This window comes from Ahaetulla prasina, chromosome 4 (assembly GCF_028640845.1).
Source record: "Ahaetulla prasina isolate Xishuangbanna chromosome 4, ASM2864084v1, whole genome shotgun sequence".
NCBI lineage: Eukaryota > Metazoa > Chordata > Lepidosauria > Squamata > Colubridae > Ahaetulla > Ahaetulla prasina.
The window spans coordinates 92838795-92860193 of NC_080542.1; positions in this window are offsets into that span (position 1 = coordinate 92838795).

Below are 21399 nucleotides of genomic sequence, written 5' to 3' on the forward strand. Positions count from 1 at the left end.
GAAAGAATTTATTATTCCAAATGCCTTTGGCAACAGCTTTTAAATAATACCTATATACCACTTCATAGTGCTTTAAAGTCCTATCTAAGTGGTTTACAGGGTTAGCATATTGCCCTCAATAATCTGGGTCAATTTGAGCTGGTCAGAATTGAATTCCTGGCAGTTGGCAGAATTAGTCTGCAATACTGCATTCTAACCAAGGGTCTTTTCCACATCTAACAAAGATATAAGAAAAGCTAACCGTATAATTTTAAAATGGTTCTGATTCAGCATTACATGTGTACCAGTATAATATGTCAATATTTTTGTATCTGAAAGAAACAACACAAATAGCAGACATTTGATCGAGCTTAATTTCTTAACCATTTATCCACACTATCACCCATTACCAGAATACCCGTATTAATTAATTGACCATGTGTGTGTGTGGGGGAGGCTAGACAGAAGCAGTTTTCTGCAGTCCTCTTTATCTGCATTTGATAGCAGAAGAAACAGAAGAAAACTATGAAGAGTTACCATGTTTCTTTTGAACCCCAAATTAAGGGCTTGGCCTTATTATTGGGAAGTCTTATTATTTTCGGGGTGAATGAACCCCAGGTGGCCTGCGCACTCGTAGCCAGGAGTCTGACAGAGAGGCTCCATTCGCATACCACCATCAAGCCCCTCCCCACCTGAGATGTGTGCGTATAGAACGTGAATGGCCCGAAGGCGCCAAGCCATGCAAGTGCCTATCCCACCCCCTGCTTGTGCACTTCCCAGGCCTCACCATGTCGATGTAGGCGAAGATGGTGAGCACCAGGTCCTTGAGCTCATAGCCAATGCTGCCGGCACCGACCACCAGCACCTGTGCGGAAGTCACAGCCTGGTCCAGCTCTGTCTGCAGGCTCCAGCTCCAGCTGTCACCATAGAGTGGGAAGCACACTCCCAGAGTGGCCACTGCCCTGGCTGGGGTTTGGAAGCCGTAGAGGCAGAGTTTGGGGGAGAGAAAGAAAGAAACACTTCTGCTGCTTCTGTTGCTTTCCTTGCATGCAGCCAAAAGCAAAAGCAGCAGAAGTCTTTCTTTCTCTCCCGCAAACTCTGTCTCTGCAGCTTCCCCCTCGCTCCTCTCTACTCTGATTTCCCAAGCACTGACTGATCAGAGCGCCCACCAGCAAGCCCGCAAATCCAGTTTACTCTTTCCAGGTACCTCATGCAGCCACGCCGAGGGCAGCACTGACAAATACAGCTCAACTGGCCCAGCCATGGCCAATGCTCCTTGGCCACGGTGGCCACCCTGCAAAGGAAGCCCATTTTTTTGCTGTTTTGAATGCCTCATCTCCACAATGGGATAGGAAATAGCTTTCTTTCTGCCACTTGATACACCTCCATAGTCATTTGATAATAAGAAGCACTCAAATTTTTCTGAATAGGTATTCCAGGGTTGTTTCTCTGGATTAAAGGTGGCGAAAACAGGCAAGGCTGTCATTCTTCACAGGCAGAGACTCCAGATTCTTCTCATCGCGAATGGTGCTTCAGCTCTTGAATCGCAGCTTCAGCTCAGTGATTTTTCATCAGCTCTCGTCTCTGCCTCAGGTCGGGATAACTATCCCACCTTCGTCACCAGCTGTTATGTCCCTGGTAGGGACAAACAGACTGAGGCAAGACAGGTTTTGTAAGGGCTAACACGTTTATTGGGGTAACATTGCTTGTTAATTCATTCTCTAGCTTTGCGGTTAGCGAAGGCTGCTCGGCTAACAGAAGCAGCAGCTGTCAGCACTTTGACAGCTCCTTATACACTCATGCCAGAACGGCAACAGCCAATCAGCATGCAGTGGCTTCTGTGGACTAGAGTGTAGCTTGGATGCCACAGTCACCATGGCGCAGGAGTAGGCGCTTGAGGTCTACGGTTAGTGCTGCGAGCGGCAAAAGGGGCGGGGGGCGCAGGAGTTTGCTGCCTTGGGAGGCTGCCTTGGTAGGGTCGGGGTGGTGTTGAGGGACCTGTGTGTGTGTGTGTTTGTGAGAGAGAGGGGAGGCTTATTTTCAGGGTAGGGCATATATTTAGGCCCACCTCAAAAAATTAGGCTTGGCCTTATTTTCGGGACCTGTCCTATTTTTGGGGAAACACGGTATTAATATTGAATTTTCAATAGCCTGTATTTCCTGGCAAACCAATCCACTTGCCCTTCCCATCAGTGAAAGAGAAGGAGGCAAGGTGGGGAGAAAGAGGACTTAAGCCTAAGTAAAATGTTAGCAAATTTAAATGTTAAATATCAGAAAATGTGCAATAACTAATGGATCATGCTAGCTCCTTTTGCTGTGCTTTTACTAGAATATGATAGACATCTGCAAGTAGAATTTTTAAGTTATTATTTTAAAACCCAGCTATTTTCAGTGATTCATTTCCTTGAATTTCCCAGATGAGTCATAGCAAACCAGAGCATTCCCTTTGCCAGCTTTGGTTGCCAACATCAGTACTTCAGCATTCTTTTATTCCCAATCTTTTAAAGCTGCATTTGCTTTCTGCATTTGCACCAAACCCTGGTGGTTAAGTTTCAGCTTTCCATACTAATCATAGAAATAGAACTCCCCATAGACAAATAAGTGCACAATGGCTCAAGTCCCAGGCTAATAGCCTCAGGAGTCTTTCACCACATTATCGCTCAAGCCACATGTTTTTCCACAAGTCCTTGCACTAATAGCACTGGCTAATTAAGCACACACTGTAAATGTTTAATAGAGCATGCTGTTTTTTGGAGTCTATGAAACAGGTGAACTCAAAGTCCTGACTGTATTAAAAGAGGTTATTTGTTTCTCTATTTGCATCAAAGGGTTTGTGACAAAATAATTTAACTTATGATGGAAGTTTAATGTTTTCTGAAAACTGTTTGGTTTCTTGATGATGTCAACATGCAGCCAGAGCTACCTCTTTCTCCCTTTTTTTGTTTTTTGCTTTTGTCCCTTGTGAGTTTTGGGATTTAATATGACATGACATTCAGATGGATGGGGTGAAACTTTAGGCCAATTTTATGTGAAGAGTTTTGAAAAATTCATAGGGTGACTTTTCTCCTACAATCAGAACATTTGCCCAAATTTTGTGGGGATTTGGGAATTTTCTAAGGATAAATGTGTGCCACGAATCTCCACAAGAAACACATTTTCAGGATGCAATCACTCCTCCTAATCCATCACAAACAATTCAAAAATATCTTACTCCAGAAAGCTTTAGAGTATAAAAGCTAAAGGGTATCTATTTTCCTAGCAGACAAGAAGAAAAACTCTACCATTGTTCTTCTGCCTCATAGCTCATCTGACTTCCAACTAGAGTTGAATCAGATTAATAGTGTTATGCCAGCATATAAAAGTACCCAACATAAAAAGCAGCAGAAACATTGAAGTTCCACCATGAAGAGAAGTTCTACCTGTTATACGTGCTTCCTAAAAATGATCTCCGAGAATGTGTACAGGCGCATGGGGACCACTTCATAGACTTTGAGCTGGGAAGTGGGGAAGGGAAGGCTTTACACTTTACTTGCCTATAGTAAGAATTTGGTGCCTCTTTAATGAGTGGCATGATGAGCAGGAAGCAAAGTGAATGAATGTTGATGGTAGTTGGGACTGTCTGAACTCACTCTCAATGAGTAGCTTGCCTAGCAAAGAAGTGTGCTAGAAGGGTTGAGAGCAGTCACAGACAAAAGAATTGTGACAATCCAGCCCTGTAGCGATGCTTTGCACATAGGCTGGACTTGTAGTTTGGCAGAACCCAACTGTTAACTAAAATGTAATTTAGCTTAAGGTTTATTAGCAGATGGCACATATAAATAAAGGGAAAAATGAGTAGAATAAAATGGATAACTATAAATATTCATTTTTAGATCTTTAGTTTCCCTTCTTGGGTAATCCATTGAAGGTATGCAAAACTGAGCTTAATCTCAAATGCTTCTGAGAGGGCACAAGAGGGTGAGAAATGGCCCAGAGCAAAATCTAGTTACTTTTTCCCAGTAGGTAGAATGATTTCATTGTTTCACCTTTTTCTAACAAAATGCAGAGTTGAACTTTACTGGTACAAAGGAACCAATGTGAAATCTACCATGCTAAGTACGTGGGGGAAGTTTTAGCCAAAATTTAACTTCTATGCCTTCTTACCCATATTTGACTCTCTTTGAAAAGAACAAAAATTGTTTATGATAAAATAGAAAAAAACAACTAGTATTTGCCAGACACTTCGCAAATTTTGGCAAAGGAAAAGAAATGTGCACAATATTTTGTGCAATTGTTCTCAAAAAAGGGGGATTAAAAATAATCTCACAATAGGCAAAATATATAGAAAAAAATCTATAAAATATGTGGATTAGATCAGAGTCTATCCAGGAACATGTCTGTTACCTCTTTCAGATATAACTTAGAAAGTGTAAGTATAAAAAGAACATCAGCAAGCTAGCATTGTGCATTTCTGAAGAAGATTCAGAATGGGCAGTATATTTCCATAATAAATTTAAATTATATAGCCGCATGCTCCCATCTATTAGGTTCTTTTGTCAAACATTGCCATTACTCTTTTTAAAAATGCAAAAGACTTTGAAAATAATTCACATTACATGCTGCCTTTGTTGTTTGTCCAAATGCAAAAGACTTTGGAAAGTTTCCAAAATCATATTTCCTTTGAACAAACACCATTATTATTTACCTATTGTTAAATTTGTTAAGTTTAAACATTCCCCCTCCCCATATGATGCTGACGTTGGTGGCTAGTTGGTGGTTTTAGAATGTTGGAAGTGGTTGAAGGACAGGATGCCTTTCTCAGAGGTTGGGACATTCCTCTGGAGTCCTCCTCTCCTGATCCTCTAATGGGCTTGCCATCTGGCTCCCACATTCTATATAGGTGTACCTTGTTTTATTGTACTTTGCTTTACTGTGCTTCACAGATATTGTGTTGTTGTTTTTTACAAGAGCCTCTATCAGAATAAGATAGAGAAGATAAAGATTCTCTGAAGGCTCAGATATTGATTAGCATTTTAGCAATAAAGTAATATAACTGAGATATGTACATTTGTGTGTGTGTGTGTATCTATCTATCTATCTATCTATCTATCTATCTATCTATCTATCTATCTATCTATCTATCTATATGCAATTTACATTATACCTACAGTATAATGTAAATAAAATTGTTAATTGTATGCACTGGAAACTTCCAAAATAATATGACTTGCTTTATTGTGATATTTAATTTATTGTACTGACTTAGAATCGAACCCACAATATCTCTGAGGTATGCTTATATCAAGGGCCAGACTTGTTGCAGCATGGCTCCCAGAGCTAACATTTTGTTCAATGCAACCAGACAGAAGATTTCCTTCTCAGAGGCAATGGTAGTGGCAGCAAAACAGTGGGATCACCAGAAGCACTGATTAGCTGTTGAGCAATTTATATGGTCATCAGTATTTGGCAGTACAACTGTAGAAGGAAGACAAGCAGCACTAATGACAGATATAAAGTGGAATCAATAGACCCTCACATTGCACCATGGTGCTTCCAGGTTAAAAGAATTAGCCAGTGACATCATCATTGTCCAGGAGCTCTTTTCACATCCCTATCACAAGCTGGAGTGAAGGACAGGCGCTCACCCTGCCCCAGGGCAGCACTCAGGTCTCCAACATAGGCTTGCAGCTTGTTAACCCAGCATCCTACCCACATGAGAACTGTGACTGGGACTTATTGGGATCCTACTGAATTTCAAAAGAGCATGGGGGTGTTGCTGATCATCTGTTAAATGACCTGACCAAAACCCTGGTGGATACCAGGAATAAGAAGATGGCAGGGGTTTTACATCAGTTACCATCTCCTTTTTTCCAGGGATGCTGGAACTCCCCCTGATATTTAGTGGAGTAAAGGGAAATGAAATAGGAAAAGAGATGCCTAGGGCACTGCCAGAGACTGGCAAAGTGTGAATCTGAAATGAAGTTACAGCTGTTAGCATTATTAGGGCTTATCTCATGCCAGTAAGAATAGTGAAAAGTCCATACAGTATATCTCCAGTGCATCTGTGGATACCTGTCCAGTGATCCTGTTTTGGGTGATCCAGTCCTTCCTTAGTACGTTTAGTTCTGTGGTTTACCTAGAGAGCCACTGTGAAGGATTTGCTAGGCATATGACACACAACATAGATCAGATCTGCTCTGAGTTGGACTCTGGTCTTGATTCAGGTCCTGTGGGGTTTTTATTGGGATTAGATCTAATTTAGATCTAGCTAGTAAAGTCATGCTAGTAAGGTTATGCTTAAAATCCTGCAAGCTAGGCTTCAGGAGTATGTGGATGGAGAACTACCAGAAGAACTACCAGAAGAACTACCAATCTCAGGGGTTGCCACAAAGAAGAGGGAGTCAAACTATTCTCCAAAGCACCTCTAAAGAAGCAATGGGTGGAAACTAATCAAGGAGAGAAGCAACTTAGAACTAAGGAGAAATTTCCTGACAGTTAGAACAATTAATTAGTGGAACAACTTGCCTGCAGAAGTTGTGAATGCTCCAACACTGGAAATTTTTAAGAAAACGTTGGATAACCATTTGTCTGAAATAGTGTAGGGTTTCCTGCCTGGGCAGGGAGTTGAACTAGAAAACCTCCAAGGTCCTTTCCAACTTGTTGTTGTTGTTGTTGTTGTTATTATTATTATTATTATTATTATTATTATTATTATTATTATTATTATTATTAGTAGTAGTAGTAGTAGTAGTAGTAGTAGGGGTAGGATTTTGAAGAGGCAGAGGAACTAGAGATCAAATTGCCAACATACGCTGGATCATGGAGAAAGTTAGGGAGTTCCAGAAAAACATCTACTTCTGTTTCATTGACTATGCTAAAGCCTTTGATTGTGTGGATCACAACAAATTGTGGCAAGTTCTCAAAGAGATGGGAGTACCAGACCATCTTATTTGTCTCTTAAGAAACCTATATGTGGGTCAAGAAGCAACAGTGAGAACTGGACACGGAACCACTGATTGGTTCAAAATTGGGAAAGGAGTCCGGCAAGGCTGCATACTGTGGCCCTGCCTATTTAACTTATATGCAGAGCACATCATGAGAAAAGCAGGGCTGGATGAATCACAAATTGGAATTAAGATTGCTGGGAAAAATATCAACAACCTCAGATATGCAGATGATACCACTCTAATGGCAAAAGTGAAGAGGAACTAAAGAGCCTCTTGATGCGGGTGAAGAAGGAAACTGCAAAAGTTGGCTTGAAACTTAACATTAAGAAAACTAAGATCATGGTTCCCAGCTCTCTCAGTTCCTGGCAAATAGATAGGGAAGAAATGGAAGTAGTGACAGATTTTATTTTCCTGGGCTCCAAGATCACCACAGATGGGGACAACAGCCAAGAAATTAAAAGACGCTTGCTCCTGGGGAGGAAAGCTATGGCAAATCTAGACAGCATACTGAAAATCAGAGACATCACACTTCCAACAAAAGTGCGTATAGTCAAGGCTCTGGTTTTCTCAGTTGCAATGTATAGCTGTGAAAGTTGGACCATAAGAAAGGCTGAGCGCCAAAGAATTGAGGCCTTTGAACTATAGTGCTGGCAAAAGACTTGTGCGAGTCCCTTGGACAAGGCAAGGCAATCAAACTGGTCAGTCCTAGAGGAGATCAGCCTTGACTGCTCTTTAGAAGGCCAGATCCTGAAGATGAAACTTAAATACTTTGGCCACCTAATGAGAAGGAAGGACTCACTTGGAGAAGAGCCTAACTCTGGGAAAGATTGAGGGAAAAAGAAGGGGATGACAGAGAATGAGGTTGCTGGATGGAGTCACTGAAGCAGTAGGTATGAGCTTAAATGGACTCCAGAGGATGGTAGAGGACAGGAAGGCATGGGGGAACATTGTCCCTGGGGTCACGATAGATCGGACATGACTTCGCAGCTAACAATAACAACAACAACAGGTCTAACTTGATTATCTGGAGAGAGTTTGATCCTGTTGGGCCTGAGGAAGTGAACAGGTTAATTAAGGCTGCTAGTACAGCCACCTCTATGTTAGATCCATGTCCCACCTGGCTGATTAGGGTCTCCTGAGAAAGGATATGAATTGGATTCTGGTGTTGCGTAAGCACCATAGGGGGGCATCACATACTCTAACAACTGGTTCGCCCAGCACCAGAAATGTGAATGTGCGCCATCCGCGCATGTGTGCGGTGTCATAAAACATGGCAATTCACTTTTGTGCGCTGTCCACACATGCATGCAGCATAAAAAAAACACAGCAATTTGCTCGCACATGCTTCCATGCATGTGTGCGGTCTCAAAAACACAGCGATATAGGATGGGATTGCATCGCAACTACTGGTTCACCCGAACTGGTCTGAACCGGCAGCAGGCCACCACTGTTAACCACTCTTTAAGGGAGGGAGCAGTTCCATCATCTCTCTTTCACAACCATACATTGCAACTGACAAAACCATAGCCTTGATTATACACACTTTTGTTGGTAGGGTGATGTCTCTGCTTTTTAGTATGCTGCCTACATTTGCCATAGTCTTTTAATTTCTTGGCTGTTGTCCTCATCTGTGGTGATCTTGGAGCCCTGGAAAATAAAATCTGTCACTACCTCCATTTCTTCCCCATCTATTTGCAGGAATTGAGAGGGCCGGGAGTCATGATCTTAGTTTTCTTAATGTTGATTTGAGTTTTAAGCCAACTTTTGCACTCTCCTTCTTCACCCACATCAAGAGGCTCTTTAATTCCTCTTCACTTTCTGCCATTAGAGTGATCTCATCTGCATATCTGAGGTTGTTGATATTTTTCCCAGCAATCTTAATTCCAACTTGTGATTCATCTAGCCCTGCTTTTCTCATGATGTGCTCTGCATATAAGTTAAATAGGCAGGGCCACAGTATGCAGCCTTGCCGGACTCCTTTGACCAATTCCCAGCTGGGCTGGCTCAGTGGCCAGGAAAAACAGAGTTTTGGGGTGCAGAGAGGAAGGGGAGATTTCACCTCTCTCTTCCATCCATCTGTCCCACTGCAGGGCCACCACAGAACTCCTGCCTGCCAAAGCCGTGCCCGACAGGGGAGGGGTGGAGCCATGTTTTGTCAGGAAAGAACTCTGTGACGGCCCTGCAAAAGGACAGAAGGATTAAGATTACCATACTAGTGGTGAAAACTTCCATAATATATATGTCTGTATTCAGAAGGCTGCAACTTGAAAGCAAAAACTTTGTACATTGAGTGTCCTATCTGCATCTCATATTGATTATATTATGGGGTGGTTTTTTTCTCTTCTCTCTCTTTTAACATAACTTCAAATAACATTTCTTGGCTTTTCATTTATTTTTCATTTCCTCCTTTTTTAAATCAATTATCCCTTTCATTATTGGATGTTACTACCCTCCCACTATTTGACAGAGATGCTCCTGAAGGAAAAAGAAAAAGGACACATTTGCCTCCTTAAAGATTTTCTACCCAGATAGTACAGGGAAGTATCCTGGTATGTTTCTTCTGGATATACAAGACATTAATATATGAATATAGGATCATCTTACAAATTCTTGAGACAATTACAGCTTTCCCCAGGATTACATGGCTCCCTGGAAACAGGCACAAGATATATGTTGTTTAAAAATTGCAGAAAAATGCTATATAGTTGCTCTGGTGTATCATTTTGCCTTGACACCCAAAACCTTAGCCCTGAAGAGCAGATTTATGTCTTTTCAAGCAAAGCAAAAGGGGTGATACTTGACATCATGTGGGCAACTAATTCCTACCCAATCACTGAGAATTTAATCCAGTTGGAGCAGTTATGGATCTCCTATGAGCTAAAAATCTGTTGTGAAAAGAACAATTTTAAAATGTTGTTCTTGTGGGAAAAAATGTAGAATTCCTTCCTTTGCTAAACTCAAAAAATTCTTTTCATACCAAGTCCTGTGCTAGAGCTTCCCTTAACTTCCCTGTCTCATTGGGTTTGCCTAATTAAAAGAAAACATAATCTTATTAACTTCCTAAGGAGAAGAGGGGAACCTGGCTGAAAAAGGCAACATATGTTTTTGTCCTATATATATTTACTCCAAGATAATTTTCAGGGTTTATTTTCTAAGAAGACATGTTTAAGATTATGTTATCAATGTCATTTTACCTTATAGTCCTGAATTCTGAAAGAACAAAAATAATATTTATCACATTTCATATAATTAGATGAGTTACTGATTTTGAAGTACTGTAATTTTTTTGTTTGAGGTTCAGAGTGGGCACTTTTATTCGGAGTTTCTTCCCAGGAGAGAGGATTAAAGAATCAAAGCAATGCTCTTTTCATAGGCAGTTTAAAAAACAGTCACCGGCAGTGCAATAAAGTTCCTATAGAACTCAGAGGCTTATTTTCCTTAACTTTCTTTTAATAAGATTCAAAACATAAAATAAAAACCTACAAAACTTACAGAATTACTGAAGACACAATAAATTACTTTTAGAAAACTAAGCAGAACCAAGAAATAGAAAAAAACAAACAAACACACACACACCGCCCCTCCAACATTTAATTCCCCATTATTTAATTTAATTATTAATTTAATTTAATTTAAATAATAATTATTAATTATTATTTTAATTTAATTTAATTAAACATTTAATTTTAAAAAAGTATTAATATAGTAGGTCATTTCTATCAAGACAATTCTTTCTTCCACTGAGTTTTGAGGCACTCTTTGTATGAACCTGACCATTCAGTCTGTTTTGAGCATGGAACTTGTCAAGAGAAGGAAGGGAAGGAAAGCTTTTGAAAAGTAAGACTAGTTTAATTAGATGAGCATAAAATGTTGACCTGATTCCTGTATAATTTATTCAATAATTTGTAGTTCCAAAGTCCATTTTGATTAGAATGCATGAAAAAATTCATACAAGAAAGAGCCATTCAATATTGGAACAGGTTCCCTTGGACAGGAATGGATTTTCATTCTCTGCAAATATTAACCCAGGCTATTTTGGGGATGTTGAATTAGTGTAAAGGAGTTGAATGAAATGATCTCCAAGATCTCTTCCAACCTCATGTTTTAAGGTTCTGTTGGCCTTAATCGGGGTAAGTCCCCAAGCCTTTTGCTTCCAGATAGAAAAAATAATAAGATGGTGCCACTTTCCATTACATCAGAGGTGTCCAACTCAATTTCATTGATAGCCATATCAGCATTATGGTTGCCCTCAAAGGACCAGTTGCATGTAAGACTATGATGACTCGCAGCGTACAGGTGGGCATGGCTGGGTAGGCATGGCTAGGTGGTAACAGCCTGGTTGCCATGACTAGCTTGCAGCTGACTCGGAATGGCTAGGTTGGGATGGAACAAGTTGCACTGGCTAACTTGACATAGGGACAGTTCAATGCTCCACAAGCTCCTTGCCAAATTGCTGGCACCCAAGCACGTTAGCACACACACACTGCATGTATACACCCACTGCATTCTAAGTTTGAGTCTTTTATCAACAGATAAAGGAGAGGGCCTTCTCCCCAAACCCAGGCTTGAGTGGCAGTTTGTAAGCTCAGATGTGGAAAAAAGTCTCCAAGCTTTAAATGGGGTGTGTGTGTGTGCATGCGTGAGCACAGCATACTAAGAGAAACATTCTCCTCCCAATGCCAGACATTGTTGTGTTTCCCTTTCCAGTGTCTCAACTCAGCAAAGCAGGAGGTGGAAGACTATGCTTCTGTGTGTGGAAGCACAGTGGAGAAAGTTTGCAGGAAACAGTTTCTTCTGAGTCCAACAACTTCTGCTTTGAGATATATCTGGAGAGCAAAAGGAGGAGGCAGGGGAGTAGTGCTCGTAGTCCTTAAGGAAGGCTCATGAATCCCCATTTCCAATTGTATGTGGTAAGGATGCTGGCTTGTTGGGGCAGACTTCCCTCACACAGCTTCCCCACCACCCCTCCTCTTCTCCAGAGATTTATCAAGGCAGAAATCTGACTTGGACAAAACTGTCTCCTGCAAAATTTCTCCTCCGCACTTTCACACACAACAGCGTTGTCCTCCACCTCCTATGGGGTACCAGAGAAGGCTGGGAGGGGGGGATCCATAGATCTCCAATGGAGGAAGATGAACCAGGGTGAATGTCAAAGCCTCGTTCACCAGAAGAGCCTTGCCATCCCTCTCAGGCCATGTGGAGGACCCCTGGTTGGCTGCATTGGCTTCCCAGAGACCTGGACAGCGGAGGGCAAGTGCCGAGTCCAGCTGTGAGCTCCTGGGACACTGAGACCATACAGCCCAGCCCAGCCCAGCCCAGCCCAGCCCAGCCCAGCCATACTTTCTTGAGAGAGCACACAGCCACACTTATCTTCTCCTTGAGGTTGCTGCTGCTGTGCTCATTTTCCTTTTACCAGGTTGCTCATAGTGGGTCCAGGAGGGCAAAGGGCATGGGTTAGAGGGAGACCACTCCCTCTCCATGTGGGGAGATCCAGCTTTGTGAGCAATGTGTCATCAGCGATAGGATTGGAGACCATCAGAAGAGACCAGGAGGAGAGGGCAAGGGGATGGTGAAAGGGCAGCAGGGCTGATGGTGGCCAAGTATTAAGTCAGGATTTCTCTCAGACCCTCCCTCCCTCTCATTCTAATCTTCCTTCCCTCCTTCTTTCCTCCTTCCCTCCCTTCCCCCTCCTTCTCATTTACATCTCTTCCCTTTCTTTCTTCCTTGCTTCCTTACCTCTCTCTGCACCCAGGAAGGGATGAGAGAAGGGGAAAGAGTGGAAGTACTGCCGGTGACCATGGCTTTCCCACATGGGGCTGGGGACTGGGTGGGGAGGGGCCATCCCAGTGAAAGAGCAGCAGAGGCACTGATAGTGAGCACTGTGCTGCTGATGGCTCTGCATTGATCTACAACTTTGCAGCAGTCACGCAGGCCAGAATGTGCCCAGTCTTAGATCTGACCCCAGGGCTGCCCTGGATACCAGCCCCTGAACACCCATCACCTCCTGGGCTGGGGGGAGGGCTGAGAAGTGGGGGCTGGCCCCTGTCTCCAGGGCGGCCCCATAGGCCACATGTTACATCTAACTACATCACAGGCCAGATCTGGCCCACAGGCCTTGTGTTTAACATGTCTGCATTACATGAACAAAAGATGATCACTTCAACAGCTGAAATTTATTCAGCAGTGGAATTGTGATAGCATTTTTTATTCCATGGAAGATAGCAGACTAATTTAATGGGAAGTACAACATGTCCTGTTGTTTTTTCTATCTGCGTTGCTATTGCCAGAGTTACTTGCCTCCCTTTGTTTAGCGGTGAGCTGGTCCTGTCTTGACTAATCCCCTGCATCCTACCACCTGCCCAGTTGTTTACTCTTAGCAACAAAGCAGCTGGATTTTTTACAAGCTTCTACACGAGAAGAGTACTCCACTCCTCTACTCACAATAGAATCCCTTATGCCACCAGACTTGAAATCCTGGGCTTGGACAATCTGGAACTGCTTCACTTGCGGTCCGATCTAAGCATAGTACACAAAATTATCTGCTACAACATCCTACCCGTTAATGACTACTTCAGCTTCAGCCACAATAATACATGAGCACACAGTAGATACAAACTCAAGGTAAATCACTCCAAACTCAATTGCAGAAAATACTACTTCAGTAACAGAGTGGTCAAAGTCTGGAATGTACTACCCGACTCCATTGTTACAGCCTCAAACCCTCACAGCTTCAACCTCAAACTGTCTACCATGGACCTCACCCCATTCCTAATAGGTCCATAAAGGGGGCGTGCATAAACACATTAGCATGCCTACCGTCCCTGTCCTACTGTCCCCATTTATCTGTACTTCCTTCCTTTTTTTATGTTTATACCTATACTTGCGATTTTGTACATTTGATAAACAAACAAACAAACAAATAAATCTAGAGTTGAATGTAAAAGAAACTCATTCTACTTTCACTTTCTTTACCCAGAATAACCTCTGAGATGGGCAACATCTGCATTTCTATCCCTGTATGCCTCACTTTATGTCAATATTTATGTTGCTATTATATTTCATTTCATATTGCAAGCCTCACAATGAATAATCTCATCCATTAACTATTTTCTATTTTGTACCTTATTATGAAAGCATACTTTGAGGGGAACAATGAAAGTATCCAAAAGAAGAAATACTACACAAGCCATTACAAAGTGCAGCATTGATATCAGAGTCAAGATAATACTGGAATAATGGTGGCACATTTATGCCAAAGGAATTCAGAAATTGGAAATAGGACAAGGCAACTGCCTCTGCGAGTTGATTCCAGGTAGTCAATTTCATCAGTAATTATGCAGGGACTTAGAAGGTATGGTGGCTAACAAGCCTATGCTCCATCTTCCTAAGCTTTTCAAACTGACAAATATTTTCTCACCAGGTGAGATAAAAGAAGCAGTTTGCATGAGGTAAAAGGGGACCTGGTGAATTAGATTAGATGGGGCAATGTCTTTGTTGACTGAATGACAATAGCACGCTATGCCCTTAAAATTTAATTGCCAAAAAAAGCACCTGGGATCTCAGCATTAGCATCATCAGACATTATCACTTAATTAATATCTGGCAGAACTCTGTTGATGGAACAATGGGAATTTCAAAGGGAGAAAAATATTAAATTCACACTGACTATTATGCTTAACAGAAAACTGGTATAACATGTTTCAGTGCTGAGATATTTTCTTTAGGACTGATTGCTAAAGGGGATAGTTTGTTCTCTAAAAATTGTGGGAAATGGTTGGATCATTCCCTCCTGCAATTTTGGTGGCAATATTGTAAAGCTCAACTTTTTTTTTGAAAATGATTTATAATAAAAGGAAACAAAATTTAAAAACTGAATTTCCTTTCCAGTCTGCTATTTTTAAATACATTTTACTTACCTTACATTCCCTCAGTGTTCTAAGTATATAGTATATTGTATATAGTATTTGCTGCAAGGATACTTTAGGATTCCTATTGAAAAGAACACCTGTTCCCTTTTTGCAGAAAAATGCTAATTATATTTCGGGAATATACCTTGATGTCCAAAATAACTCTGTATCTCAAAATTAAATCTTCCATAGAATTGAATTTAATTTGGAAACAATTTGGGGGTTATAAATAATTTCATATATAAGCTTATACCACATCTGAAATTTGGGGTTCTCTTAACATAGTGTCTAATTTCTTAGAGATTAATTTCATATTATGATTTATATACTTTGCTGACAATTGCTGTTAATATTCACGTATTTTAACAATGACTTATACTTTTAAAAACATGGTATATTCAAACCTTTAAAACTAATTAGTAAAATTTTGGTACAAGATTTGGAATTGCTCTTTATTTTAGTAACCAGAATTGGAAAAGGACATGGGCTCTCTGTCATCACTTTCAGCTTTTGATTTGTTTGAAAGCCTACCCATGGGACCCTTAGAGTCTCCCAAAGGTCTATTCTGACAGCTAAGGTTGCCATTTGCTACTGTTTTAATGCACTAAACATCTGTATGATATTGCATCCAGGCCACCTACATAAAGCATTATGGCATCTCTTGAATAATAATGGCCAGTTAAGCAATTGTTGAAAGCAGAGGAGCCCTACCAGAAAAAAAAATGGTAATTCTAATGCTAGTTTATAGATAGATGAGTTTTGTTACAGAGCACCATGATAAAAACTGGCAGCATGGAACAAACCTTCTGCCAGATGCTGGCATGGGAAAATTAGATAACTTTCTTGGCAAGAGGCGGCTATGTAACTTGGCTGTGGCTGTAATGAGAGCTATATCTTTTAACTGCATGAGTATCTCCCCACCAAAACAAGCCATTAATTCTACAAAACATGTATTCAGGGATGTAAACTCCCCATAAACTTACTTTTTTCATTTTTTTTAAATGACAGAAAGTAAAATTACAGTTCCCAGTTTAAACATTGTAGAGCTACAGATAACTATTATTCTCCCTTTTAAAAATGGTGGGAAGGTTGCTTTGTCCAGAAATAAGCTGATTGCTGTTTAAGGTTACGGATCAAATAAACTGATATGTCAAGATTACTATGATTAACAGAGCATTTCTCCCTTATCAAGGCTTGAATTCTTCTGAGAGACAGATATCTATGTGTGGAGGAAAATTTTGTTAGACCCAGTTGTTAACAACAATTTCCCCAGTTTCTCATTTTTTTTTATAAAAGAGAAAAGCAGACCTTTAAAATAGAAATGAAATAAATAAAATTGACAAACTCATTCATATCTAGGGACAAAGTAGATCATTTACATAACTCATATTATCTGTATGGATAAGGGAAATTACAATTTAGAAATGAAGAAAAAATAGTAATACTAAGATCATGTAACAGTGATTGACATAAATCTTACTAAAAATGAGGATCCTTAAAAGGATCTTTAGCTGTGATGATAAAGCAGAGAGTTGACAAGCTTTTCAACACCTATTAAGAATAAACAATCTTACGATCTGAAAACATAATCTTTGAACCTGAAAGTATTCTGAAAGCAAGTTGACAAATTACATAGAGAGTCAACATGAATAAGTACCAGAGATGAAGCTGGGAAACAAGTCATCCTGCTCTTTGCAATGGTAAAATTACAAATACATCCATATCTATTGAGAAAAACTAAATACAGTCCAGGTTTATTTGCAAACCTTTCTATTGAGAAAGGTACTATAAACAAGGACATAGCAGGTGTATTAAATATACTGACTGATGAGGCTGCATTAGGTCTGTATGGAGTAATGAAGTAATTCCCTTCATCAAAGCAAAAGTAATTGGCTATTTAGTAGCATATGCCTGGAAAGGAGATGTAAAAAACAAGTCAAGATAGTGGCTGCAATCATATAACTTAAACCCCACTCCTTTTATACATACATAGTCACTACACAAGGTATAGAGGAATAGAGCTTCCTTTACTTTGCTCCAAGAGGCAAGAGAGCTTTATTGCTTCACAAAGCAGCATTGAGGGAATAGAATTTGCATCAAAGAAAAACACTCCTTCAGTGATTTCTACAACCCTAGGCTGCATGATTTCTTCAAATGTTGAATAGTTAGCAAAAATGTTTAGGTATATGTTTTTTCAACAATGTTTAAGGAGATTTTTCAGACAAAACTATCATATGAAGGAGACTTTTTTATCAGTTCAGTCACTAACACTTACAGTATATCAACAGCCAATCAACTGAACAATGAATCGCTGGACAACATAAAGTGTTCTATAGATTTGCTTCCTGCTCAGACAAACTTTCCCAGTATCTGATGGTGTTGAGGCCCTGTAGTAGGTTCAAAGGTCTTGCAGCGGGTGTTTTACTCATTCTTCCTGTTCAAATTCTCAGTAGCCAAATCCCAGCTATGTATGGGAATCAAAGGTTATTATGTCAGCAAGCAGAAAAATGAAAAAAGAGAAAAGTTGTAATCCTGAATATATTTAACAAGAAAGTGAGTTAATGACAACAAGAAAATATCCTAGTAAGTTCAGGTAGCTACTAGCAAATATTTTTATAGATATTGGTGAGACTGTCAAACTGAGGCTGCCAAACTAAGCAACAGGAGTAATTCATTACTGCTGTGTTAGATGCAAGAGGTGGTACTGTATTGCAGGCTAACTCTGCCCACTGACAAGAGTTTGATCCTGATTGGCTCAAGGCTGACTTAGCTTTCCATCCTTCCAACGTCAGATTGTTGAGGGCAATATGCTGATATAGTAAACCGCCCAGAGAGTGTTGTAAATATGAAGTTGTATATAAGCTTTTGCTAAGAATCAAAACAAATTACATATTCATTTACAACTACATGTTTGGAGGAACTCTTGTGAAGATGTTATCACTAAGCCAATGATGGCTAACCTTTTTGCCATTGTGTGCCAGGAGCGGGGGGCTGGGTTGTGTCCATGCATGCCCACACCCATAATTCCATGCGCCCTGCCCCCGTGCATGCACACGTGACACCCCCCACTTTCCCCCTGCTCCTGGCACATGATGGCACATTTTTCTCTCTCCCCAGCCTCCAAGCTTTTCTAGGAGCTTGGGGAGGGCGAAAATGGCCTTCCCCAACCCCTCAGAAATGGCCCATTTGCCAACTTCCGGTGGGAAATGCACAAATGGGCCATTTCCAGCCTTTGGAGGGTCTCGGGTTGAGGTGGGGAAGGCCATTTTCACCCTCCCCAAGCTTCTAGAAAGGCTCTGGAGCCTGGGGAGAGAGAAAAATGGGCCTTCCCCTCCACCTCCCAAGGCCCTCTGGAGGCAGGAAACAGCCTGTTTCCCTACTTCCAGTGGGCCCAGAAGACCCAAAAATCAGCTGGCCTGTGCACGCATGCTCACCAGAGCTGAGCTTATGTGTCCACCAATATGGCTAGGCATGCCACACGTGCCATAGGTTCGCCATCACAGCACTAAGCTAAGTAGAGGTGGAAGCTGCAACTAGCTGCAAATGCCTATTTAGGATTTATATCCCTGCTAAAAAAGCAGCAAAAGCAGAGAGTAGCATCAGTAGGCTGGGGGTGAAGGAACTGACATTGGCTTCTGATAAGTTACCAGTTTTTAAAGTATTGCTGACTATCTTCCAGTTGTTATATATTTGCTTGGATTTTACTTGCTGTGCTTCAGTTGCACAATTTCTTCTCTATAGTACCATCTCATACAACAATCTTAGTAGCTCTATATTGTTCTGAATCATCCTGTTCTCATTATCTTCAAGCTTCCAGGAATTGTTTCCTTGTAATGCACTCAATTGATTTTGTAGCTAGCCACAGTGAACAGTTATGTCATTCCATTGACTATTCTATTCCTTTCAGATGCTCAACAAATGCTTAAGAACCTGAGCCAGCATGAACATTTTCCAGATATTAGGGAGGTTGGCGAACTACAGGTTCTCCATTAGGGGAATAGATATTCCAATATGGTATCGAGTGATTTCCTTTCTTAACATTTCTGTTTCTACTTTATCTTGCATTCTCTACCACTACCACCTTGTTTTACAATATCTGATGGACAGTTAATTTACGTGTTTATTGTTATAAAAGTTGAATTAGATATATCTGAGCCTATGTAAAATGTCTTGTGTCTAATATTATATTAATCAGTGTCATTAAAACATGACTAAATTAGTTATCATAAGATTAAACTTCTTTAGAATATCTTCAATTACGTCTTAATAAACATATCTAGAATTCAATTTAAAATAACTCAAGACAGCACTGAAAAACTAGATAGCCGAATGCTGCTTGTCTATCATATGTTCTCTATAAACTTGGAAATTGGATGTAAATATATGGCCAGTATCCACTGATATTCCATCATTTTTTCTAAAAAAAATTTCAGAGCTACGAAAGTAGAAAATTTCATTCCATGAGACATTTGTTTATTTTGTGTTCTGCGTAATGAAATTAAACACTGTGACAAGTCATATTATTCAGACACAAACACTTACTTATACCTCGTTTTCACTCATTCACTTCCAAATATATGCCAGAAATAGTTTTCTGAAGTACAGTGCAGAACTGGCTTCCTAAGGTGGATTCATTTCTTTACTCTCAATGTGAGGTCACAAGATATTGAAGCACACTGATGCACTCCACATTATTGATTCTAACCATATCATAACAGTCCAATAGAAATGAGATCTTTGCTGTCCATTGTTGGAGATTCAGGCTCATCGAACCTTTCATATCATGAAAATATGAGCTATTATGTCAACTCAAGGCTCTTGGTTAGATCTGGCCCGCAGAGTCACCCTGGAGACAGTGCCTTGGCCTGGCGCATCCCATCCTGGTCGAGGGGCTCTGCTGAGAGCATGTACAAGGAGGTGCCAAGCATGCAGAGGCTAACATCCCTGATGAAAGGGAAGCATTCAGAATGCGATCAGCCTGCGGGGCAAGATGGTCACTCAGGATGCTGGCGATTCGCAGGCCAGATCTAAGGCTGACCATGTTCCGGCCACCATGAAATTGTAGAAAGCAGTGCAAAGATCACCAGCAGCGATGCTGTGCCTGCGTTCATGACCTGCTTGCCGACCAGCCTCACATGCTGGCCCTGCAGTCCGCTGGCACTTCCCTTCCACCAGGATGGTCCGTTTCTTGTGCAAGTTACAAACATCTACCCTTCTACCCTTCTCCCTCTTCTTGGCTGTTTGTACACGGGTCTACAGGGGTAAATAGTATAATGTCTGTACACCACAGCAGGAGGTAATGATGATGCAGAGATGGTATTCTCAGCATGCACTGATGTTTAATGGGTTGCTTTGGGTTTCCTTCACCATTTTGAAGAAGTATCAGGAGCATTTATTCTTCAGCCAGAACATAAGATAGCAGCAACTGGAGAAGAACCTGAGGAACTATAACTGAGAGACACAGTATTATATGTCTGTAAAATTTTATAGATTTAAGCTGCTTTCAGGGTCCTTTTAAGAGTCAGAAAGCAGAATTGAAATTATCATTTTATATATTGGCACATAAATCAATGAAGAAAATATTGGATTTGGATCAGAAAGACTCCATTCGAAGCTTCTATTGCAGTGGTGGAATTCAATTTTTTTTTACTACTGGTTCTGTGGCCGTGGTTTGGTGGGCATGGTGTGGCTTGGTGGGCATGGCAGGGGAAGGATACTGCAAAATCCCCATTCCCTCCCCAATCCTGGGGGAAGGATATTGCAAAATCTCCATTCCCACCCCACTCTGGGGCCAGCCAGAGGTGGTATTTGCTGTTCTCTGAACGACTCAAAATTTCCGCTACCGGTTCCCCAGAACTTGTCAGAACCTCCTGAACAATACCCATTTTTTTGTTTTGTAATAGTGCTTATTTTTAAAGTTCATTTGATGATGTTAAGCCAGTTGATATCTCTTAGCTTAGGACATCTCACAGCACCATAGTTAAACTAGCAAGAGGAGAAAATACTATCCCTGCCCCTGCTCCGAACTTTTTGAAGAAAGGACAGGAGTCACATGTAATAAACAAACAAACTTGAAAGGATAAATTCATTGAATAGCTGGGTTAAAATTATGGCTTGAGCAGCTCTGGAAACCAGCCAACCATTCCTTCAAATTCAACTATTGTACTACTTATTTGCCATTTCCATCAATTATTTCTCATAACTGTTTTTGCTTAAGGATGATAGCTGTGACTAGATGGTGTACTGATGTTGCAAATATTTTGCTAGCCAATTAATATATTTAGCTGTTTCTGAGAATACTGATTTTGTGGGGTCTGTTTGCAATGGAAGTGAGAGGAAATACAACTATATTGATACCATGCCAAGATGATTATAGATAATGTTTCTATGTGATGAACCACTCATCTTAGATGTTCCATCAGGTGGGCATGCTTGTTTTCCCCTCACAACCACAACAACTCAAGAACCTGATCGTTTTAACTTCAGCTGCCAAAGGAAGAGGAGTAAGTAGCAGCAATGGTAGAATAGGTTGGAGAGGGGGGGAAAGGAGATGCTTGAAGCAAAATTGATTTTAATTTCTTCACTAG